We start from the raw sequence: 18,613 nt of genomic DNA on the forward strand, positions 1-18,613 counted from the left end.
GCTACCTGGGGAGGTGCTTCATCCTGAAGAGCTATCTGCTACTTCACAGGCCGCACAGCTATAGGGATCCTCTTGGGGCTCTCCTGGCTGGTTATTGAGAGTCCCATGATAGTAATGTAACCAGCCCAGTGATAAATGTGAAGAAGTTGGTGTCTGTAAGTAGTGGCTTAGGTCTGGAGGACTTCCTCGGACTTGAGGTTGTAGCACACAAGATATCTCCTTGGCCCTGGAGCCGTAATAAGCTTCTACTGCTCTCCCCCATACCATACATTTGGAGGAAACCCTTTTAGATAACTTTTCAAGATACTATTTAAACATACATATACATATTAAACATACATATACATATTAAAATATTATAATTAGATAAAGTGCAAAAAAGTGCAAAAAAACCCACCTGGTTTTGGGATTTAAGGGGTTAGATCTGTAGTCACCAAGAGGGTCCCTACTAATTAATTCTGTATAATTGTGATACTGATCAACCCCCTCATGCCATTATCTGTAAAAAGACCCATTCTTTATCTGTATCAATGGGGTTGTTTGGAGGTTTAAAAACACGGGTGCTTTCTTCCAAAAAGGGCTTCACACTTTACCATGCGTGGTTTATGGTATTGCATTTAAGTTCAGTTCATCTCTATGAAGCTTAGTTTTAATAATAACCATGGCCGGCTGTGGTGCTGTTTTTGGAAGACAGCCCCTAGTAAAGACAAACGAGTCTTCCTACAGATAAAGGCAGGAGTGGGTTGGTCCGGCCTTCACCTCCAAAACCACAGTGATTACCCAGAATGAATTTAGTAGGGTCCCACCCTGGGTCACTAAAGATGTTTTCTTTGCTAGTGATGAACAGATCCAGGGGGATTCAGGTCCGGCAGGTTTGTGTACCAGGACTTGATTTGGTGCTTGCACTGATCACGAGTGATTGTGAGTTACTGATGAGCGTTCAGACAAGCACCGAATACTGTGGCTCATCACTACTCTTTGCACTATGGTAAAAGTAGCTCTGGACTGGTGTAAACCCAGTATAAAAAAACCTGCCTCAAAGCAAGGTCCTGCATCAGTCCATCAATATTACAGGAGGTCTGAATGATTGATACTCCAACTATATAGTCCTGAGGATGGAGCCATACACTGTATAAAGGGACTATTGGTAGTTGGTGGGGGGGTCATTCCACTGTTAGAAAATCCCTGTAAAATCTATAACTCAATGTCAGGGATCAGGGTCAGTGAACCCCCTGGACCACAGCGGACGATGACACAAGCCGACACCTGGGACCGGAATCTAAGTGGCACCCGGTCTTCCCCAGAGCTGCCACTAAGCAGGTTGGTCTTGCTGCGGCGTGGTACCACCAGGTCGTTCCACAGGTGCGACTAGCCCTCGGTGGCAGCCAAGGGTGAGGTACAGAATCACAACAGAGGCTCGAGGTGGGGTACAGGCAGATAGTCAGGGCTGGAGGCAACGGTTCAGAATCAAGGTCAGGTCCAAGGTAACAAGGGGATAGTAACGCAGGAACAGGTACACAAATGGGAACAGGATCAGCATTGAAAAGCTTTCTGGAAGGCTAGTAGCTAAAAGACCCGGCAGGGGGTTGATGGGAGCAGCCGGTTTAAATGGAAAACCTGGAAGTGGCCAGCGCCAATCAGCGTGGTGCCGGGCCTTTAAATCCTCGAGAGCCGGCGTGCGCCGTAGGGAGCGGGAAAACAAGCGGGGACGCGCGTGGCGACCAGCCAGGATGGAAGCAGGAGCATGGAGAGGTAAGTGAAGGCCGGGAAGGGCGCTGCCACGGAGAGGGGCACGGGTGTGCCTGCGATCTGAAAGTTGGATTGCAGGGACATCCGTGACACTCAAGTTGTTTTCATGTATCGTAGAAAGACTACAGATATGACATTTATTTAGGGAATGTTCAGTGTTCTCAGATGTTTTATCTAATCACATATTACAATGTAAAAATTCCTGCCCCGTGACAGCGACACAGCACATGCAGTCCCTGCGAGCGGCACAACAACAAGCGCCATTCAGACGAAAAGCCTCATTATCGTATATGAAATTTGTCCAAGATCTCTCCTGGACTGTGCCTTGTATATTGTGTTTCCACTTCCTTAGTAGTTCACATATGTTCCCATAAAGACGCCCGCGGAGAGCTCTGCTTTTGGTTTGCAGTTCAGTACAGGGACTACGGTTCGTTCGAGTGCAGTCGTGATTATGTGATCCCTGGAAAAGCCATCACACTGGCCGCATCCTAGGCACAGCATTAGTACAGCAGCCTAGGGGGACACTATAGTTCTTAGTTCTTGGTCAATGTAATGGAAATACAGTAAGGACCTGTGTGACAATACTGCACGGACATCAGGGGTTTTACTCAGCAAACTGGGTTTTATATTCTTGTAATGTTTATAGGGAACACGCTGCACATGGAAGGAGGTTTCATCATTGTGCGCTATAATATGTATAAATGTGATAAAGGTTCATGCACAGGGCAGTGCCACAGCTATATACTACACACAATACACTACTATACGGGGCTACTGCAGGTCTGTATGACGTCCTTTGTATATGACACAATTATAACCCAGGATTACAAGATATAGGTTTAAAGGTGGCACTTATATATACAGGATAGGAGTAGTAGTACTGTACTGTATACATATATACAGGATAGGAGTAGTAGTACAGTGCTTTGCACATACAACAGGGTTGGAGAAGTAGTACTATGCTGTGCTCATATATACAGGATAGGAGTACTAGTACTGTGCTGTATCTATATATACAGGATAGGAGTAGTAGTACTGTGCTGTATCTATATATACAGGATAGGAGTAGTAGTACTGTGCTCATGTATACAGGATAAGAGTAGTAGTACTGTGCTGTGCCCATATATACAGGATAGGAGTAGTAGTACTGTGCTGTGCCCATATATACAGGATAGGAGTAGTAGTACTGTGCTGTGCTCATATATACAGGATAAGAGTAGTAGTACTGTGCTGTGCCCATATATACAGGATAGGAGTATTAGTACTGTGCTGTGCCCATGTATACAGGATAGGAGTAGTAGCAGTGTGCTGTGCCCATATATACAGGATAGGAGTAGTAGTACTGTGCTGTATCCATATATACAGGATAGGAGTAGTAGTACTGTGCTGTGCCCGTATATACAGGATAGGAGTGGTAGCACTGTGCTTTGCCCATATATAGAGGTTAGGAGTAGTAGTACTGTGCTCTGCCCATATATACAGGATAGGAGTAGTAGTACTGTGCTGTGCTCATATATACAGGATAGGAGCAGTAGTACTGTGCTCTGCCCATATATACAGGATAGGAGTAGTAGTACTGTGCTGTGCTCATATATACAGGATAGGAGCAGTAGTACTGTGCTGTGCCCATATATACAGGATAACAGTAGTAGTACTGTGCTGTGCCTATATATACAGGATGAGAGTAGTAGTATTGTGCCATGTCTATATATACAGGATAGGAGTAGTAGTACTGTGCTGTGCCTATATATACAGGATGAGAGTAGTAGTATTGTGCCATGCCTATATATACAGGATGAGAGTAGTAGTACTGTGCTGTGCCTATGTATACAGGATGAGAGTAGTAGTATTGTGCCATGCCTATATATACAGGATGAGAGTAGTAGTACTGTGCTGTGCCCATATATACAGGATAGGAGTAGTAGTACTGTGCTGTGCCTCTATATACAGGATGAGAGTAGTAGTATTGTGCCATGCCTATGTATACAGGATAGGAGTCGTAGTACTGTGCTGTGCCCATATATACAGGATAGGAGTAGTAGTACTGTGCTGTGCCCATATATACAGGATAGGAGTAGTAGTACTGTGCTGTGCCCATATATACAGGATAGGAGTAGTAGTACTGTGCTGTGCCCATATGTGCAGGATGGGAGTAGTAGTACTGTGCTGTGCCTATATATACAGGATGAGAGTAGTTGTGCTATGCTGTGCCTAGGAGGAAAATTTCGGACAACCTTAAAGTTACTATAATTTTATCCTAATAAAGCGAAATAACCCTTTAAAAATCGGTTGTAATGTCAGAATTAAAGGGCCGCACTTCATTAATTATCCATGAAATAGCGATGGGCGGCTATGAAGTTGTCCGATATGCTTTGCTCATCAGAATTCTGCTGCTATCATCAGGTCTGCGGCCATGTGGGTCTCCAAGGTTTTCATTCCTGTATATGAATTCTTGGATTACAAGTAAAACTAAAGGTTTCTGTGAATCCACCCACATATATATCAATCCCATGAAAGCGATACAAGCCCTGACCTCTCCCTGCACTCCGCCGCTCTAATAACTTTTCAAGACTTTTGAAATTGTCATCAAAAAATTGAAATTGGCTTCGGAGAGCGAAGGGTTTTCAGATGTTCTGAAGGCAAAAGTATTGAAGTTATTCAGGACAATTTTTTTACCTTCAGAGACCGTTTTGATTTCATCTTATTTCATCTTAAGAACCAGATGGTTTTATTGTCCGGTAAATTATTATTATCGTGTTTATTATGTACCATCAAGTCAATTGTTCTTCTTCTGGTGGCCAGATGGAAAGGGTTTCCCCAAAAATGTCTCCTTGATGATGATAATGATGTCTGTAAATTTTCGGAAATTGTATCCATCCACCCATCTTGTTGTTGATTATCTTCTTCCTCCAAGTTTCTCCAGCTACAGTAGAGTAAATATGGAAGCCAAGGTAGGGTCACCCCACCAAAGGATCCACCAGAAGGTCTGCAATCTCTGACAAGGGGGGTCATTTACTAAGGGCCCGAATCGCGTCTTCCCAACGTGTTACCCGAATATTTCCGATTTGCGCCGATTTCCCCTGTATTGCCCCGGGATTTTGGCGCACGCGATCGGATTGTGGCGCATCGGCTCCGGCATGCACACTACGGAAATTGGGGGGCGTGGCCGAGCGAAAACCCGACGGATTCGGAAAAACCGCCGCATTTAAAACAATAAAAGTGTCGCTTGGGACGCGCTTACCTTCACTTGGTCCGGCCCGGTGAACTCCAGCGCGTTCAGATGCTTTTCAGCGCAGCAGCGCCACCTGGTGGACGTCGGAGGAACTACCTTGATGAATCCCAGCAGAGTCCACCGCAATCCACCGCAGAGAATGCGCCGCTGGATCGCGAACGGACCGGGTAAGTAAATCTGCCCCATTATATGCACAACCCCATCGGGAGGAGATTTCACAGATAGCACAGAATAGGGTCCTGCATATTAAATTTTACTTGCATTGTCCTGCATCCTTCTTCCTGATTGGCAGGTCTCACTGCTAGGACATGCTGCTCTATGGAACTAGTATCCATGGGCCATCTGCCATTGGTCAACTAGAGACATATACAGCTCTGTTTGCTTATTAGGGGGTAGAAAATGCTGTGTCAAATGTTTTACACTGTGGCTTGCTGGTGGAGAGAGAGTTTTGTTACATCATTAAGCACTTTATTTCATGTAACCAGCGTGATGCCATCCAAGGTCCTTTTCCCCGGTAACATTTGCAAAATTTACTCCATGTATGTATCTGATCACATGAAAAATAATTTGCCAATATAATTTATTTGCTGGACACCCTTCTAATGACCAGGCACTATGTTTGGATTGTACCCACCTTTGACTTATGGATGACTTATATAGAGGTGGAAAGAAACAATGGACCAACCTACCTACTAGTGACAACTTCTGTTATGTTAACATGTTTGTCTATGTAAAATAGAGAGCTAGCCATAAATTTCCTTGTAGTCACAGTAATTAAAGGGGCTGCAGATGCTCATTAATGGAAAGATTCCCTGTAATTGTGGCAAATAGAAGGGCTGAGTCCAGCATCCTTTATGGCAGAGGATGGGATGTGGACTTGGTTTTCATTCTGTCTTAGACTAGTCTGAACCCTGGCTGTCTTAATTGATTTCTACCACACCCATCTGTCTCCTGCTGATTTTGCTCTGTGCTGAAGACTGTTAAGCCGGCTGTGATGGACAGAAGTTTTCTCCAATCCTCTCCTGCTAATCTGTTTTCTGTTTGGGTTACATGTTATGGGGGCAAGTCTAAACTGGGACATCCCATAAGAAGTCAATTTGTCCTCTTCCAAGTGCTTGCTAAAGGTCTTCTTTGGTGGTTGCTAGTGTATTATTTTGCTGTATTCTTTTTTTTAAAATTATCTTTACTCACCTCCTTACCTTCAGTTGTTTATCTGTTCTGAGTAGTCATCTCTGTTTTCACCCATACTGGTGTTTTTGTCTCTGTGTTTTCACTTTGGCACAGGATGGGAACATCGACCAGTTGTTACCTACGGCAAGTAGGCAGGAACAGTAGGATGGCTCTATTGTTAGGACTCACAATTTGTGTCTTACCTTACTTTTTCCCATGGCATTACAAAGACTTTTGGTTGTTCCCCTTTTGGTCTGGTGTGAGTGGATAATTGAAGGCTTTCCTGCTTAAGAACAGTGAATGATACATCCTCTGGTGGTCTAGGGGAGGGGTAAATCTAAAATATATACATATATCCATTTCTCTTATATACAGTATAACTACTGTGTATCTATCTATCTATCTATCTATCTCATATCTATCTATCTATCTCATATCTATCTAATATCTATCTATCTATCTTTCTATCGATCTATCTATCTATCTCATATCTATCTATCTATCTATCTCTCTCCTATCTATCTATCTCCTATCTATCTATCTATCTATCTATCTATCTATCTATCTATATGTCTATCTATCTATCTATCTATCTATCTATCTATCTATCTCCTATCTATCTATCATCTCATATCTATCTATCTATCTATCTATCTATCTATCTCAAATCTATATTATCTATCTATCTATCTATCTATCTATCTATCTATATGTCTATCTATCTATCTATCTATCTCCTATCTATCTATCATCTCATATCTATCTATCTATCTATCTATCTATCTATCTATCTATCTATCTATCTATCTATCTCCTATCTATCTATCATCTCATATCTATCTATCTATCTATCTATCTATCTATCTATCTATCTATCTCATATCTATATTATCTATCTATCTATCTATCTATCTATCTATCTATATGTCTATCTATCTATCTATCTATCTATCATCTATCTCATATCTATATTATCTATCTATCTATCTATCTATCTATCTATCTATCTATCTATCTATATGTCTATCTACGTACAGAGAGTTCTAGCAGCACATTCAGCAGGTCAATAGGTGGGTGCAAGCTGCATAAGACTGGGCCTCAAATCTTCCAGTGATATGAAAAACGAAATTGCGCAGCACACCAAATAAAGTGAAAAAAGTTCTTGTGGTTTATTCCATATTCAATAACAACAGCGACGTTTCGGCTACATGTAGCCTTCCTCAAGCTATTAAACAAGTGTGCAGGATGGACATATATACAATAGTGATAGGTCACATGACCTCATAAGTGCCGCCCATCCAATTAACATTTTTGTGTTAAAAAACATATATATACATATAAATACATATATAACAATAAAAACAAGTTCATAGTACATAGTGCATCAAATACATACATGTGATAATTAGAAATTACAATAGGATTACATGAATAAATATATAAAGTGCATGTGTGACCAGCTCATCCCTCACGATAAAAGTGATAGAGTGCATGAAGTGTATCCTCTTACTGTGCAGAGTCCATGCGTCCCCGGTTGAGCTGCGGATGTATACTCCTCCACATATAAGTTAAATTTCTTAAGATATAGAAACAAATACAATGGACCGCACAAATGAAACGCACGCCATTAGAGCCGAATGCGCATGCGCATCGGTTGCTGTGGAGCAGAGCCAGCGTCTTAGTGATCGTAAAAAAATGTATTGTCACGTGATTCATGAGTGGATCGCGAAAGAAGACATCAACTCCAGGTCATCCTCGAAGAGCAGAAAATAGCAGAGGCTTAAAAGAAGGTAAGTAGCACTAAATCTGGCCCAATTAGTTATGGTGTGTGCAGCCTCAGTCACAACTTGAGGAATGCGTATAGCGGACAAGTAAGACCGGGACAAAGGTGAAATGATAAACCCCTCCCGGGGAAACCATCACCAATACGGATGGCCCAATATAAGGGCAACCCTATTTAGGGTACACCCAAATGGGTCAGCCAGGTCCTTTGTAGGGTCAAGAATATATTATAACCTCCAGCTGTCATGACTCGAGGCAATGCAACACACATATGTAGGTCCGATAGAGGAGTAAAGCTTATGAATGGATCCACTGAATGGCATCTGCAAAAATAATATGGCATGTGTGTCTAATGTTGTGCCGGCCATGAAATCAAAATACAGAAAAATATATAGAAAAATATAAGAAAGGATTTTTCCGTCAGCTTCATCGGGGAGACGACAGGGACCAGGCCATCTATCTATCTATCTATCTATCTATCTATCTATCTATCTATCTATCTATCTATCTCATATCTATATTATCTATCTATCTATCTATATGTCTATCTATCTATCTATCTATCTATCTATCTATCATCTATCTCATATCTATATTATCTATCTATCTATCTATCTATCTATCTATCTATCTGTCTATCTATCTATCTATCTATCTATCTATCTATCTATCCATCTCATATCTATCTATCTATCTATCTATCTCCTATCTATCTATCTATCTATCTATCTATCTATCTATCTATCTATCTATCATCTATCTCATATCTATCTATCTCATATCTATCTATCTATCTATCTATCTATCTATCTATCTATCTATCTCTCTCATATCTATCTATCTATCTATATATCTTTCTATCTATCATCTATCTCATATCTATCTATCTATCTATCTATCTATCTCATATCTATCTACCTATCTATCTATCTACCTATCTATCTATCTATCTATCTATCTATCTATCTATCTCATATCTATCTATCTATCTATCTATCTATCTATCTATCTATCTCATATCTATCTATCTATCTATCTATCTATCTCATATCTGTATTATCTATCTAGCTCATATCTATCTATCTATCTATCTATCTATCTATCTATCTATCTATCTATCTCTCTCATATCTATCTATCTATCTATCTATCTATCTATCTATCTATCTATCTCATATCTATCTATATATTTTTAATTTGTGTATCTTCTGTATTTAGTAAAATTCTAGGGGGCACGTGAGGCATCTAAGTGTTTTCTCTTCACTCTCCGAGCTACCAGGAAATATCTTTGGTTACTATGAATATGCGTCTTAATGTGCCATCTGGAATTACAAGTTATTTATAGAAAGAAAAGAAAGTCATGCTATTTCATTCTTTTCCCTTTTTGTTTCTTTTGGAAAATATCTCAAATGTTTCCAAGTGACCGAAGTAAGAGATATTGATGAAAAAGTTTTCCTACCATAAGATTCAGGTGTTTTCTATATTTGTTGTGCTCCATAGAAACTTCCAATAGATATTGCAGTAAAGAGTCTCTCCGGCTCGGCCCTCACATATACGTTATATACGTTATACCTTCTCTATCCAATTATGATTTGAACATAATAAACATACACGAAAAATAAAATTGTTGTTCATTTAGTAACTTACAAGTTAAAGTAAATGTTAACATTATTACAGTTTTCATTGTAGTAGCCATTTGTACGGACAAGAGGGCATTCACATTACATTCAGTTAGGACATCGCTGGATGGAACCATAGATTCTTTAGTGTGTCAGGTCGGATTCCGGGGCCCCCTGACACTGTGGGCCCCATAGCAGCTGCTATGGCTGCTACCACTGCAGTTACACCCCTGACTGCCACTATACAGACATCCACCTTACATAGAGCTGAGCAGCTGTAGCTAAGCTGCCTTGTTGGAAAATATGTATAATTGATATAAAATTCCTATACATTTGTGGGGTGAGAAAGATATACAAATCTTTGAGCCTGTGCCCCAATTTTTTTTAAAGACCTTGACAATGAACCTGACTGCGAATTCTGAATCAAATTCTGGAACACCCAGCACCCACCAATCAGCTAGTGTTACATACATAATTACATAGTTCATACAGTTGAAAAAAAGACACAAGTTCAACCAAGGAAGGGAAGGGATTGGATAAGGAAGAGATTTATGGGAAACAATTCTATATAACATAACCATCAATGTTATTTAGGTATAAAAGGCATCTAGACCCTTCTTGAAGCTCTCTGCTCTCCCTGCTGTGACCAGCGCCTGAGCTCGGCTATTCCACAGATTGACAGTTCTCATAGTAAAGAAGCCCTGTTGCCCAGACTCCAGATGCCCCTCTTGATTTTTAGTAAAGGAGCCCACATTACCCCTTTTTTGAGTACACACTTTGCATGGTAGCAATGAGGTCTCAGCTTTGTACATTTCATGCCCATAAAAGAAGGGAATAATTTGTTACAGAAACTTCTATTTTCATGCTCAAGATACAGAAAATCCTCATCCCATAAGGTCGTCATATGGAGCCTGATATGGATCATAATTCTCCTGTGACTGATATGAGCTGAGACGCTTCATATAATAGAAGATTAATAGCCTCCGCTATGGAGGTTTGCCGCACTGTGAGACAATAATGGAAATATTTCATCCTAGCTGCTAAAGGGACTATTTTTAGAGCGGCAGAGGAAAAGTACGAGGTTCTCTACTGATCTACCTCTGTTTCAGGTTGTGATTAATTAGTTTGTGGAAAATAAATGTCACCATGAAGATCAAATAGATGTCAAGGTCATTAGAGGTCAAGATAATAAGGTCATCCGGGCTGGTAGCCTGTGGCTACAAAGTGCTGACCTCCTCTGACCCCAGCATTGTGCTGCCAATAATAATCTTAGTGGTAGTTAAATTGAACGGGGTCCTAAATTTCTGCTTTTGTGATGAATGGAGAAAGCTTTTCTCAATGACTTGTATGTTTGGCGCATATTAGTTGTATAACATGGCCGGACTAGAGACACAGTTACTGTATAGTGAAGGTAGAGGTTAAAAAGTTGGTATCAGAAACTTTGAATATACTTTGTGTCTCAACGTCCTACTTTATGTAAGATCTCTGCTTGCTGTCACCATAGGATTACCATATATATATATATATATATATATATATATATATATATAGTGGGCATGGAAAGTATTCAGACCCCTTTACATTTTTCACTGTTTTTGTTTCATTGCAGCCAATAAAGATCAGAAAAGTTCTTTTTTTTGTGCTCATTAATGTGCACTCTGCCCCCATCATGACAGAATAAAACTGACCTTTTGCTGTGACACTCACATGCTGTCCATTTCCTTCTGATTCTACTTGATATGGTTCTACTCCTTCATTGGAGTTCAGCTGTGTTTAATTAAACTGATTGGACTCGATTAGGAAAGTCACACACCTGTCTATATAAGACCTCACAGCTGACGTCAGAGCACATGAGAATCATGAGGTCTAAGGAACTGCACAAGGAGCTCAGAGACAGAATTGTGGCAAGTCACAGATCTGGCCATGGTTAGAAAAGAATTCCTGCAGCACCCAAGGTTCCTAAGAGCACAATGGCCTCCATAATTCTTAAATGGAAGAAGTTTGGGATGACCACAGCACTTCCTAGACCTGGCCATCCAGCTAAACTAAGCAATTGTGGGAGAAGAGCCTTAGTGAGAGAGGAAAAGAAGAACCCCAAGATCACTACGGCTGTACTCCAGAGACGTAGTAGGGAGGGGAGAACATCCCACAAAGTTACTTATCACTTAGGCCTCCACCAGTCCGGGCTTTATGGCAGAGTCTGCCGACAGAAGCCTCTCCTCAGTACAAGACAACAAAACACATGAAGAAATAAGATTTTCTGGTCTGATGAGACAAAGATTTAACTCTTGGTAAAAAGATGAATGCGGCCAAGTACAGAGATATCCAGGATGAAAACCTTTTTAGAGTGCTCTGGACCTCAGACTTGGCTGAAGGTTCTCCTCCCAATAAGACAATGACCCTAAGAACACAGCTAAAATAAGAAATCAGAGGCTTCAGGACATCTCTGTGACCATTCTTGACTGGCCCAGCCAGAGCCCGGACCCAAACCCAATTGAGCATCTCTGGAGAGACCTGAAAATGGCATCCACCAATGTTCACCATCCAACTGGAGACTGGAGAGGATCTGTATGGAAGAGGCAGAGGATCCCGAAATGCAGGGGTGAGGAACTTGCTGCATCATTCCCAAGAAGTCTCCTGGCTGCACCAGCTCCATAGGATGCTCAAACATTCCCTTACAAGAACCATGTGCCTTTTACAGAGACCACCTCATGATCACAGTATTTGGGTTTATGGAAAATCCCTACAGAAAAGGAACCTCCTTCCCCCCTCTATTACACTGTGTCCCCTGCTAGTACAATACAGTAGTGTACAGTTATGTCGGACGCTGTGAAATACGTTGAGTGTTTTGTCGGTGGTATAATCCTATGAGGAGATCCCACATTGCGGTACATCTGTGGTACACCGCGGCTGTTGGCACCCTCTTCACAGCAGCTCAGAGAAATACCCACCAGCACAAGGGGAGGCCTGCGAGTCCTCCTGAAACCACAATGTACAGATTGTTTATATGTAAGGGCATACATTCCTCCAAAGCTCCGACCTGATTATTGTAAAATATCCACATATTTACTTTTCTGCTTTTGCTCAATTACAGTTGCGCTAAGTGGACTCCATTGTTTACTTGAAAATTAGGCATTCATACACAACTTACACAAAGTACATGTGGTGATCCTCTAAGAGTGATATATAGGTTTATAGGGTTTGCAGCAGGATTGTCACTACACACCATTATTGACAGTGAAACTCCTGATTCCCCACCCTCTCACAATGATTGACAGTGAGAGTCCTGATTACTATGCCCACTCACAGTGATTGAAAGCAAGAGTCCTGATTACCCCACCCACACACAGTGATTGAGCCATGATTACCCCGCCCACACACAGTGATTGACAGTGAGAGCCATGATTACCCCGCCCACACACAGTGATTGACAGAGTCCTGATTACCCCGCCCACTCACAGTGATTGACAGTGAGAGTAATGACTACTCCACCCACACACAGTGATAGACAGAGAGAGTCCTGATTACCCCGCCCACACACAGTGATTGGCAGTGAGAGTTCTGATTACCCCGCCCACACACAGTGATTGACAGTGAGAGCCATGATTACCCCACCTACACATAGTGATTGACAGTGAGAGTCCTGATTACCCCGCCCAGTCACAGTGATTGACAGTGAGAGTCCTGATTACTCCACCCACACACAGTGATTGATGGGGAGACTCCTGATTCCCCACCCACACACAGTGAGCGACATTGAGAGTCCTGATTACCCCACCCACACACAGTGATTGATGGGGAGAGTACTGATTACCCCGCCCACACACAGTGATTGACAGTGAGAGCCATGATTACCCCACCTACACACAGTGATTGACAGTGAGAGTCCTGATTACCCCGCCCAGTCACAGTGATTGACAGTGAGACTCCTGATTCCCCACCCACACACAGTGATTGATGGGGAGAGTTCTTATTACCCCATCTAAACAGAGTGAGTGACATTGAGTGACATAATTTTTACAGTACTTAAATAAACGTAGTTCTAGAATATGTAAATTCCACTGTTGTTTACATTTCGATAAGGAAATTGTGGATACTCGTAACTTTTTGTGCTTTTCCTTGCTTCCCAGAGTACATCATCTTCCCTGCATGACTTTCCCATATGTCTTTCATTGGTTTCTACTTCCTCTCCCTATTTGCATAGAGAACATCAGAAGTCTCCTAATCTCTTCTGTAAGATGGGAGCCATATGGTGGCCCGGCCTCATTTACTATAATTATGTTTACAATTAAACTGGGATATCTCTAGATTTACGGGGACAGCACATTCAGCGCATGTTGCCACATTGATTAATCTCAATCCAACACGTGTTGCCTCTCAGATTACCATCAACTTTCCGAAAGCCTTGAGTCATGTGATCTGCCCAGTGAAGTAGGGAGAAAATTGCCTGATAAACACAAGTTGAGGAAAACTTTGTCGATGAAAAATGGAATAAATCACTTTTTTTATGCAGATGTTTTTTTTTGCCATTAATAAAATTGAGAAAAACTGCATAGAAATTTTGGGCTAGAAGCATAAACTTGGATTTTGGATGTCGGTAATTGACTTTATACAGGGGCGTAATTTTAGGGGCTGCAGAGATTGCGATCGCACCTGGGCCCAAGAGGTTTAGGGGGCCCTTTTGGTGGCACTTTCCCATATAAGAAGACTATTACTATAAACCATACATTATAGTCGGGGCCTGGCACAGACTTTGCAGTGGGGCCCATCAGCTTCTAGTTACGCCACTGACTTTATAAAAATCTGCGTATTCCACTCTGCTCATACACTTGGATATCTTTAGGTTAGGCTCCTCCCCATTTAAAACAGGAGGAGGAGCAAAAATCTGTAGCAGATGGTGATTTGCTGCTGCGATATCCTGTGTGTCTCCATACATGGACAGTTATCTCACCAGGGAAACACCAACAGCATATGTTCGATGGAGGTCGGGGATGGATGCTATACGGTGGATCCATCCATATAGGCTTTTTTTTTTTGGAATTCCTCTTCTTCACAGTAAACAACAGAATTATATAGTTTTTTAGCTTTATAAACCTGAGCTTTCTATTTGGTGTGACAGCTGACATCAGCTTGCAGCAGCACAATGAAGCTGAGTTATTACACTGAATATTGACCAGTGCTGCGGCTGCTGATATCACCTGATGAAGGGGGTGCACATCCAGGAGCATGAAAATCTGCGAATATCCCTTTAAATCCATCTTGTGTTGATCAGGCGCTATTTTCAGCCGCACACAGAAATACTCTGCTTCAGCCAATAGAATATTTGATAATTGTGTCCATACATGGAGTTCTCAGCCTGTAATTTGTGGTCTCCGCTCCGAGAATATCTCAAGGTTTTGGCAATTTCACCAAAACTCTCTCTACAGAACCTGATTTTAGGGTCAATTTTGCTAAGAATTTTCCATTCATATCTGAAGGTTTCAAGCCGTTAGAAAATAATGTTCTTTTAATTAATCTACTGTACATGACGCATGGATTGTTACTTACTTCTTTATTGTGTCAAAAAAAAATAATGTGGTCAAATAAAAATGTTTTTAATGTTCCTCAATAAAATGTGACAAAAATAAAGATTTACTGTGGATCCACCAGCCTGTAGGGACGTCTCCTATTGAGTTTGACCGTAGTTAATAAATTTGAAATTAATCATTTTAAAATTACATTTTTTAAGTTTGGCATAATTGCCATATAATAAAGGAATAATAAATAAAAAAAATGTATAAAATAATACATTTTTTGGTAGAATCCCGTGTGCTTTAGGATTGAATACTTGAAAGACAAAGGGGCAGATTTACTTACCCGGTCCATTCGCGATCCAGCGGCGCGTTCTCTGAACTGGATTCGGGTCCGGACGGGATTTATGATGGCAGTTCCTCCGCCGTCCACCAGGTGGCTGCTGCGCTGAAATGCATCTGATCGCGCCGCAATACACCGAGCCGGACCAGGTGAAGGTAAGCGCTTCCCAAGCGACACATTTTCGGTTATTAAATGCGGCGGTTTTTCCGAATACTTCGGGTTTTCGTTCGGCCACGCCCCCCGATTTCCGTCGCATGCATGCCAGCGCCGGTGCGCCACAATCCGATCGCGTGCCCCAAAATCCCGGGGCAATTCCGGTTTTCTGTTTTTTGGGGATCGCTGGGGTGGTGTTGCACGCGGTCGGATTGTGTCGCAATCGCGCCGGCTTTCGCGCGACAAAAAACGGGGGGGCGCGGGCCGTTGGAACAATCGGATGGATTCGGTCTAAGTGCGGGATTTAACATTCGAATTTGTGTGGCATCCAATGCACTTACATGCACCAGGAAGAAGAAGGTGGACCTGAGCGGTCAGCGAGACATGCAGGATATCGGGCGCAGGATCTACATGGATCACGGCACAGTGCGTCGGGGTACGCACCTCGGGGATCTCGACTCCGACAGGTAAGTAAATGTGCCCCATAGAGTGCAATAGTAGAAATATATCTACATAATGCAACCCAAGGTCAATAGATACTCGAGAGACGAGAAAATCTGGGAACATTAGCCTTGCAAATGGGGAAATCTTCCATGATGGATTAGATTTATTGCAATGTTTCTTTAATTTAAAGGGCTATTCTAACCTTCAACAATTAAAGGGAACCCTGTCAACATTGACCTCCTCACAACCCACAAGATATCTTGTTCACTCATGTCTCTATCCATGGGATTTGTGCCACCATTCTTCTAAAAACGACTTTTATTGGTGCTCTCTGTTATTAAAGAGCCAGTCATGGAGGTGGGAGGAGCTCCAGGAGTCAAGTTACCCCGCCTCCTAACTGACACTGATAAATTGTTCCCCCTTCAGGAATGAGGTAGAGGGAATAAGGGAGTTTAGAGAGAAGTTATCTGTGTGTGACTCACTGGTCTCCAGCCACCAATTCAGGACTGCTCCGGGGATTTCTGATATACTCTCCATTTTAGGAGAGTGTTATGGAAACAAAGAACGGCAGGTGAAGGTTCAATTAGATCTCCCATCAGAATCAGGTATTGTAAACCAAGCCCCCACAAAAAAACCTGTAAATGAGCCTAAGGTGCTCTGTGGGGTTTCACCAGAGCCCCTCCAGGCTTCGCTGTTTGTTATTTATTCGCCCGTTCTCCCTCCACTTGGCTTTTGGCAACTCCTGTGCATTTGTGGTCGTCTCAGCATTGTCCCCTCTGGAAGTCTGTGCAAGTTCACCTAGAAGCATCCGGGTGTACACTGCAGGGATGGTCGCGCATGCGCAGGATTTGTCGAGAGCTTGGTAAACGAGAAACTAAATTAAGTCCGGATCCTCACTGAGGAAACTCCAGCATGTAATTGTGATTGGTGTAAAATAACAGATTTTGGCGGTACCTTCCGTTCCTTATTGACGGATCTACCCTTCAATGTGCACTTCCATTATAACAGCGAAAAAACACACCCTATTATGGTACCTGACAGGTCACACAGGTGTGAACTAAGTCTTATGTATACAAACTAGATTACTTACCCCGAAAAGTTATCCATAAAGTTAGGAACAATTAAACCATTTACAACATGCAGCCAACAAGCAATAAGAGTTTAATCTATGTAATGCTTCACTTTTCCTGCGGAGGCGCTGCAGGGTAATTGAACACTTACAATCATAGCTGGTTCCAGATTCCAGATAATTTCTTTGGAAGCTTTCTCCCAAGAAGAGATTCTGTTAAGTTTACAGACTTTTCAAGTGAGCTGAAACTTTTTTACTACGCAAAATATCTTAGACATGTGGCCAAAATGTGATGTGACCTGACCCCCACTTACGGCACGTATTCACATAGTCTCACGTGCACACGCTTTTTGTGGCTCCTTGTAGTGAGTGTTCGTTGTTGTTAACACATGTGACCTCTGTTTGTTAATTTACTTAAAGAAAATCTCATGATGTCATACGGATCCTCTACCGGTAAATGTTTTTGTCTACACAGATGGATTTAGAGCTGCACAGGGAATTGTGGAATCGCCACATGCAATAGTAATTAAAGGGGGATTTCATAGTACCTTATATATCCAGAGAACATCCCATTCTCCATTTTTGGGATTTCAGCTTTTTCTTCCCACATACCAAAATTAGTCATACTCTGACCCTATAATTCTTTTTATATTTCAACTTACGGATCTGTGTAATGGCTCGTTTTTTGTGGGATGACCTTCTGTTTTCAATTATACCAATTTGGGTAATGTCTGATTCTTTGGTCATTTGTTATTAAAACAATTGTTAATCATTTTTTAAAGCTTTATTACATCATGTTCATACAAAATGCATATTTTGTTCACTAATTTCTAATGTTTGTCATATGAATCATTTTTCACATTTAACACATCAATAAATATGACAAATTTCATTCCCAACTCGCTACCCCATTTCCCAGGTTTGAGCTAGTAAAAAGATTAAAAAACCACACACACACATCCCAAAATTCATTTAAAAAGCCACATTCTCTTCTACTTAAACCAGTTTTCTTTTATAGCTAGTAATTCTATCAATCACCCATTTTGTGTGAGCCCCGCCCCTTCTCACATGCGGGTGAGTCCGACCCCTTGGCGCTCCCCAAGATGAGTAGATCAGCTAGTCGCACAAGGCTGGGCTGCCCCGACCATCTCTATGGATTCTCAGTGATGAGACCCCCACAGATCACGAGAATGAAGGGTCCAATGTACCCACGTCAGACCCCTCGTCGCTCCCCAAGATGAGCGGAGCAGACGGTTGCACGTGGTCAGATAAATGGGGCAGCCAGACCATGCCGACCAGCTGCTCCGCTCATTTTGGGGAGTGACAAGGGGTCTGATTGGGGTATATCTGACCCTCTGTTCTAGTGATCTGTGGGGGTCTCATCACTGAGAGCCCCAACCATTACCAAGATAGGTCCTATCCTATGGAGACGGCCTAACTTGTTTGAAGGGAAAACTCCTTTAATCATCAACAATCTGGCAATAAATAGCCCTTTACAAATATCATTCTTTTGTGCTAATGATCCAACCAATCTAACGGTGCT

At 41.9% G+C, this 18,613-nt stretch overlaps 1 long non-coding RNA gene across 1 annotated transcript in view; it reads right to left on the reverse strand.

Annotated features, from left to right (window-relative positions):
- Positions 1 to 6,206: 6,206 nt before the first annotated feature.
- Positions 6,207 to 18,613, reverse strand: part of LOC140116784 (uncharacterized) — a 37,340-nt gene continuing 24,933 nt past the window's right edge. The window contains exons 2-3 of the long non-coding RNA XR_011852960.1: positions 9,392 to 9,504; positions 6,207 to 6,290 (exon numbers count right to left, since the gene is read on the reverse strand). This is a non-coding gene — a long non-coding RNA (uncharacterized lncRNA). The remainder of the gene's footprint in view (positions 6,291 to 9,391; positions 9,505 to 18,613) is intronic.

Source organism: Engystomops pustulosus, chromosome 2 (genome assembly GCF_040894005.1).
Source record: "Engystomops pustulosus chromosome 2, aEngPut4.maternal, whole genome shotgun sequence".
Taxonomy (NCBI): domain Eukaryota; kingdom Metazoa; phylum Chordata; class Amphibia; order Anura; family Leptodactylidae; genus Engystomops; species Engystomops pustulosus.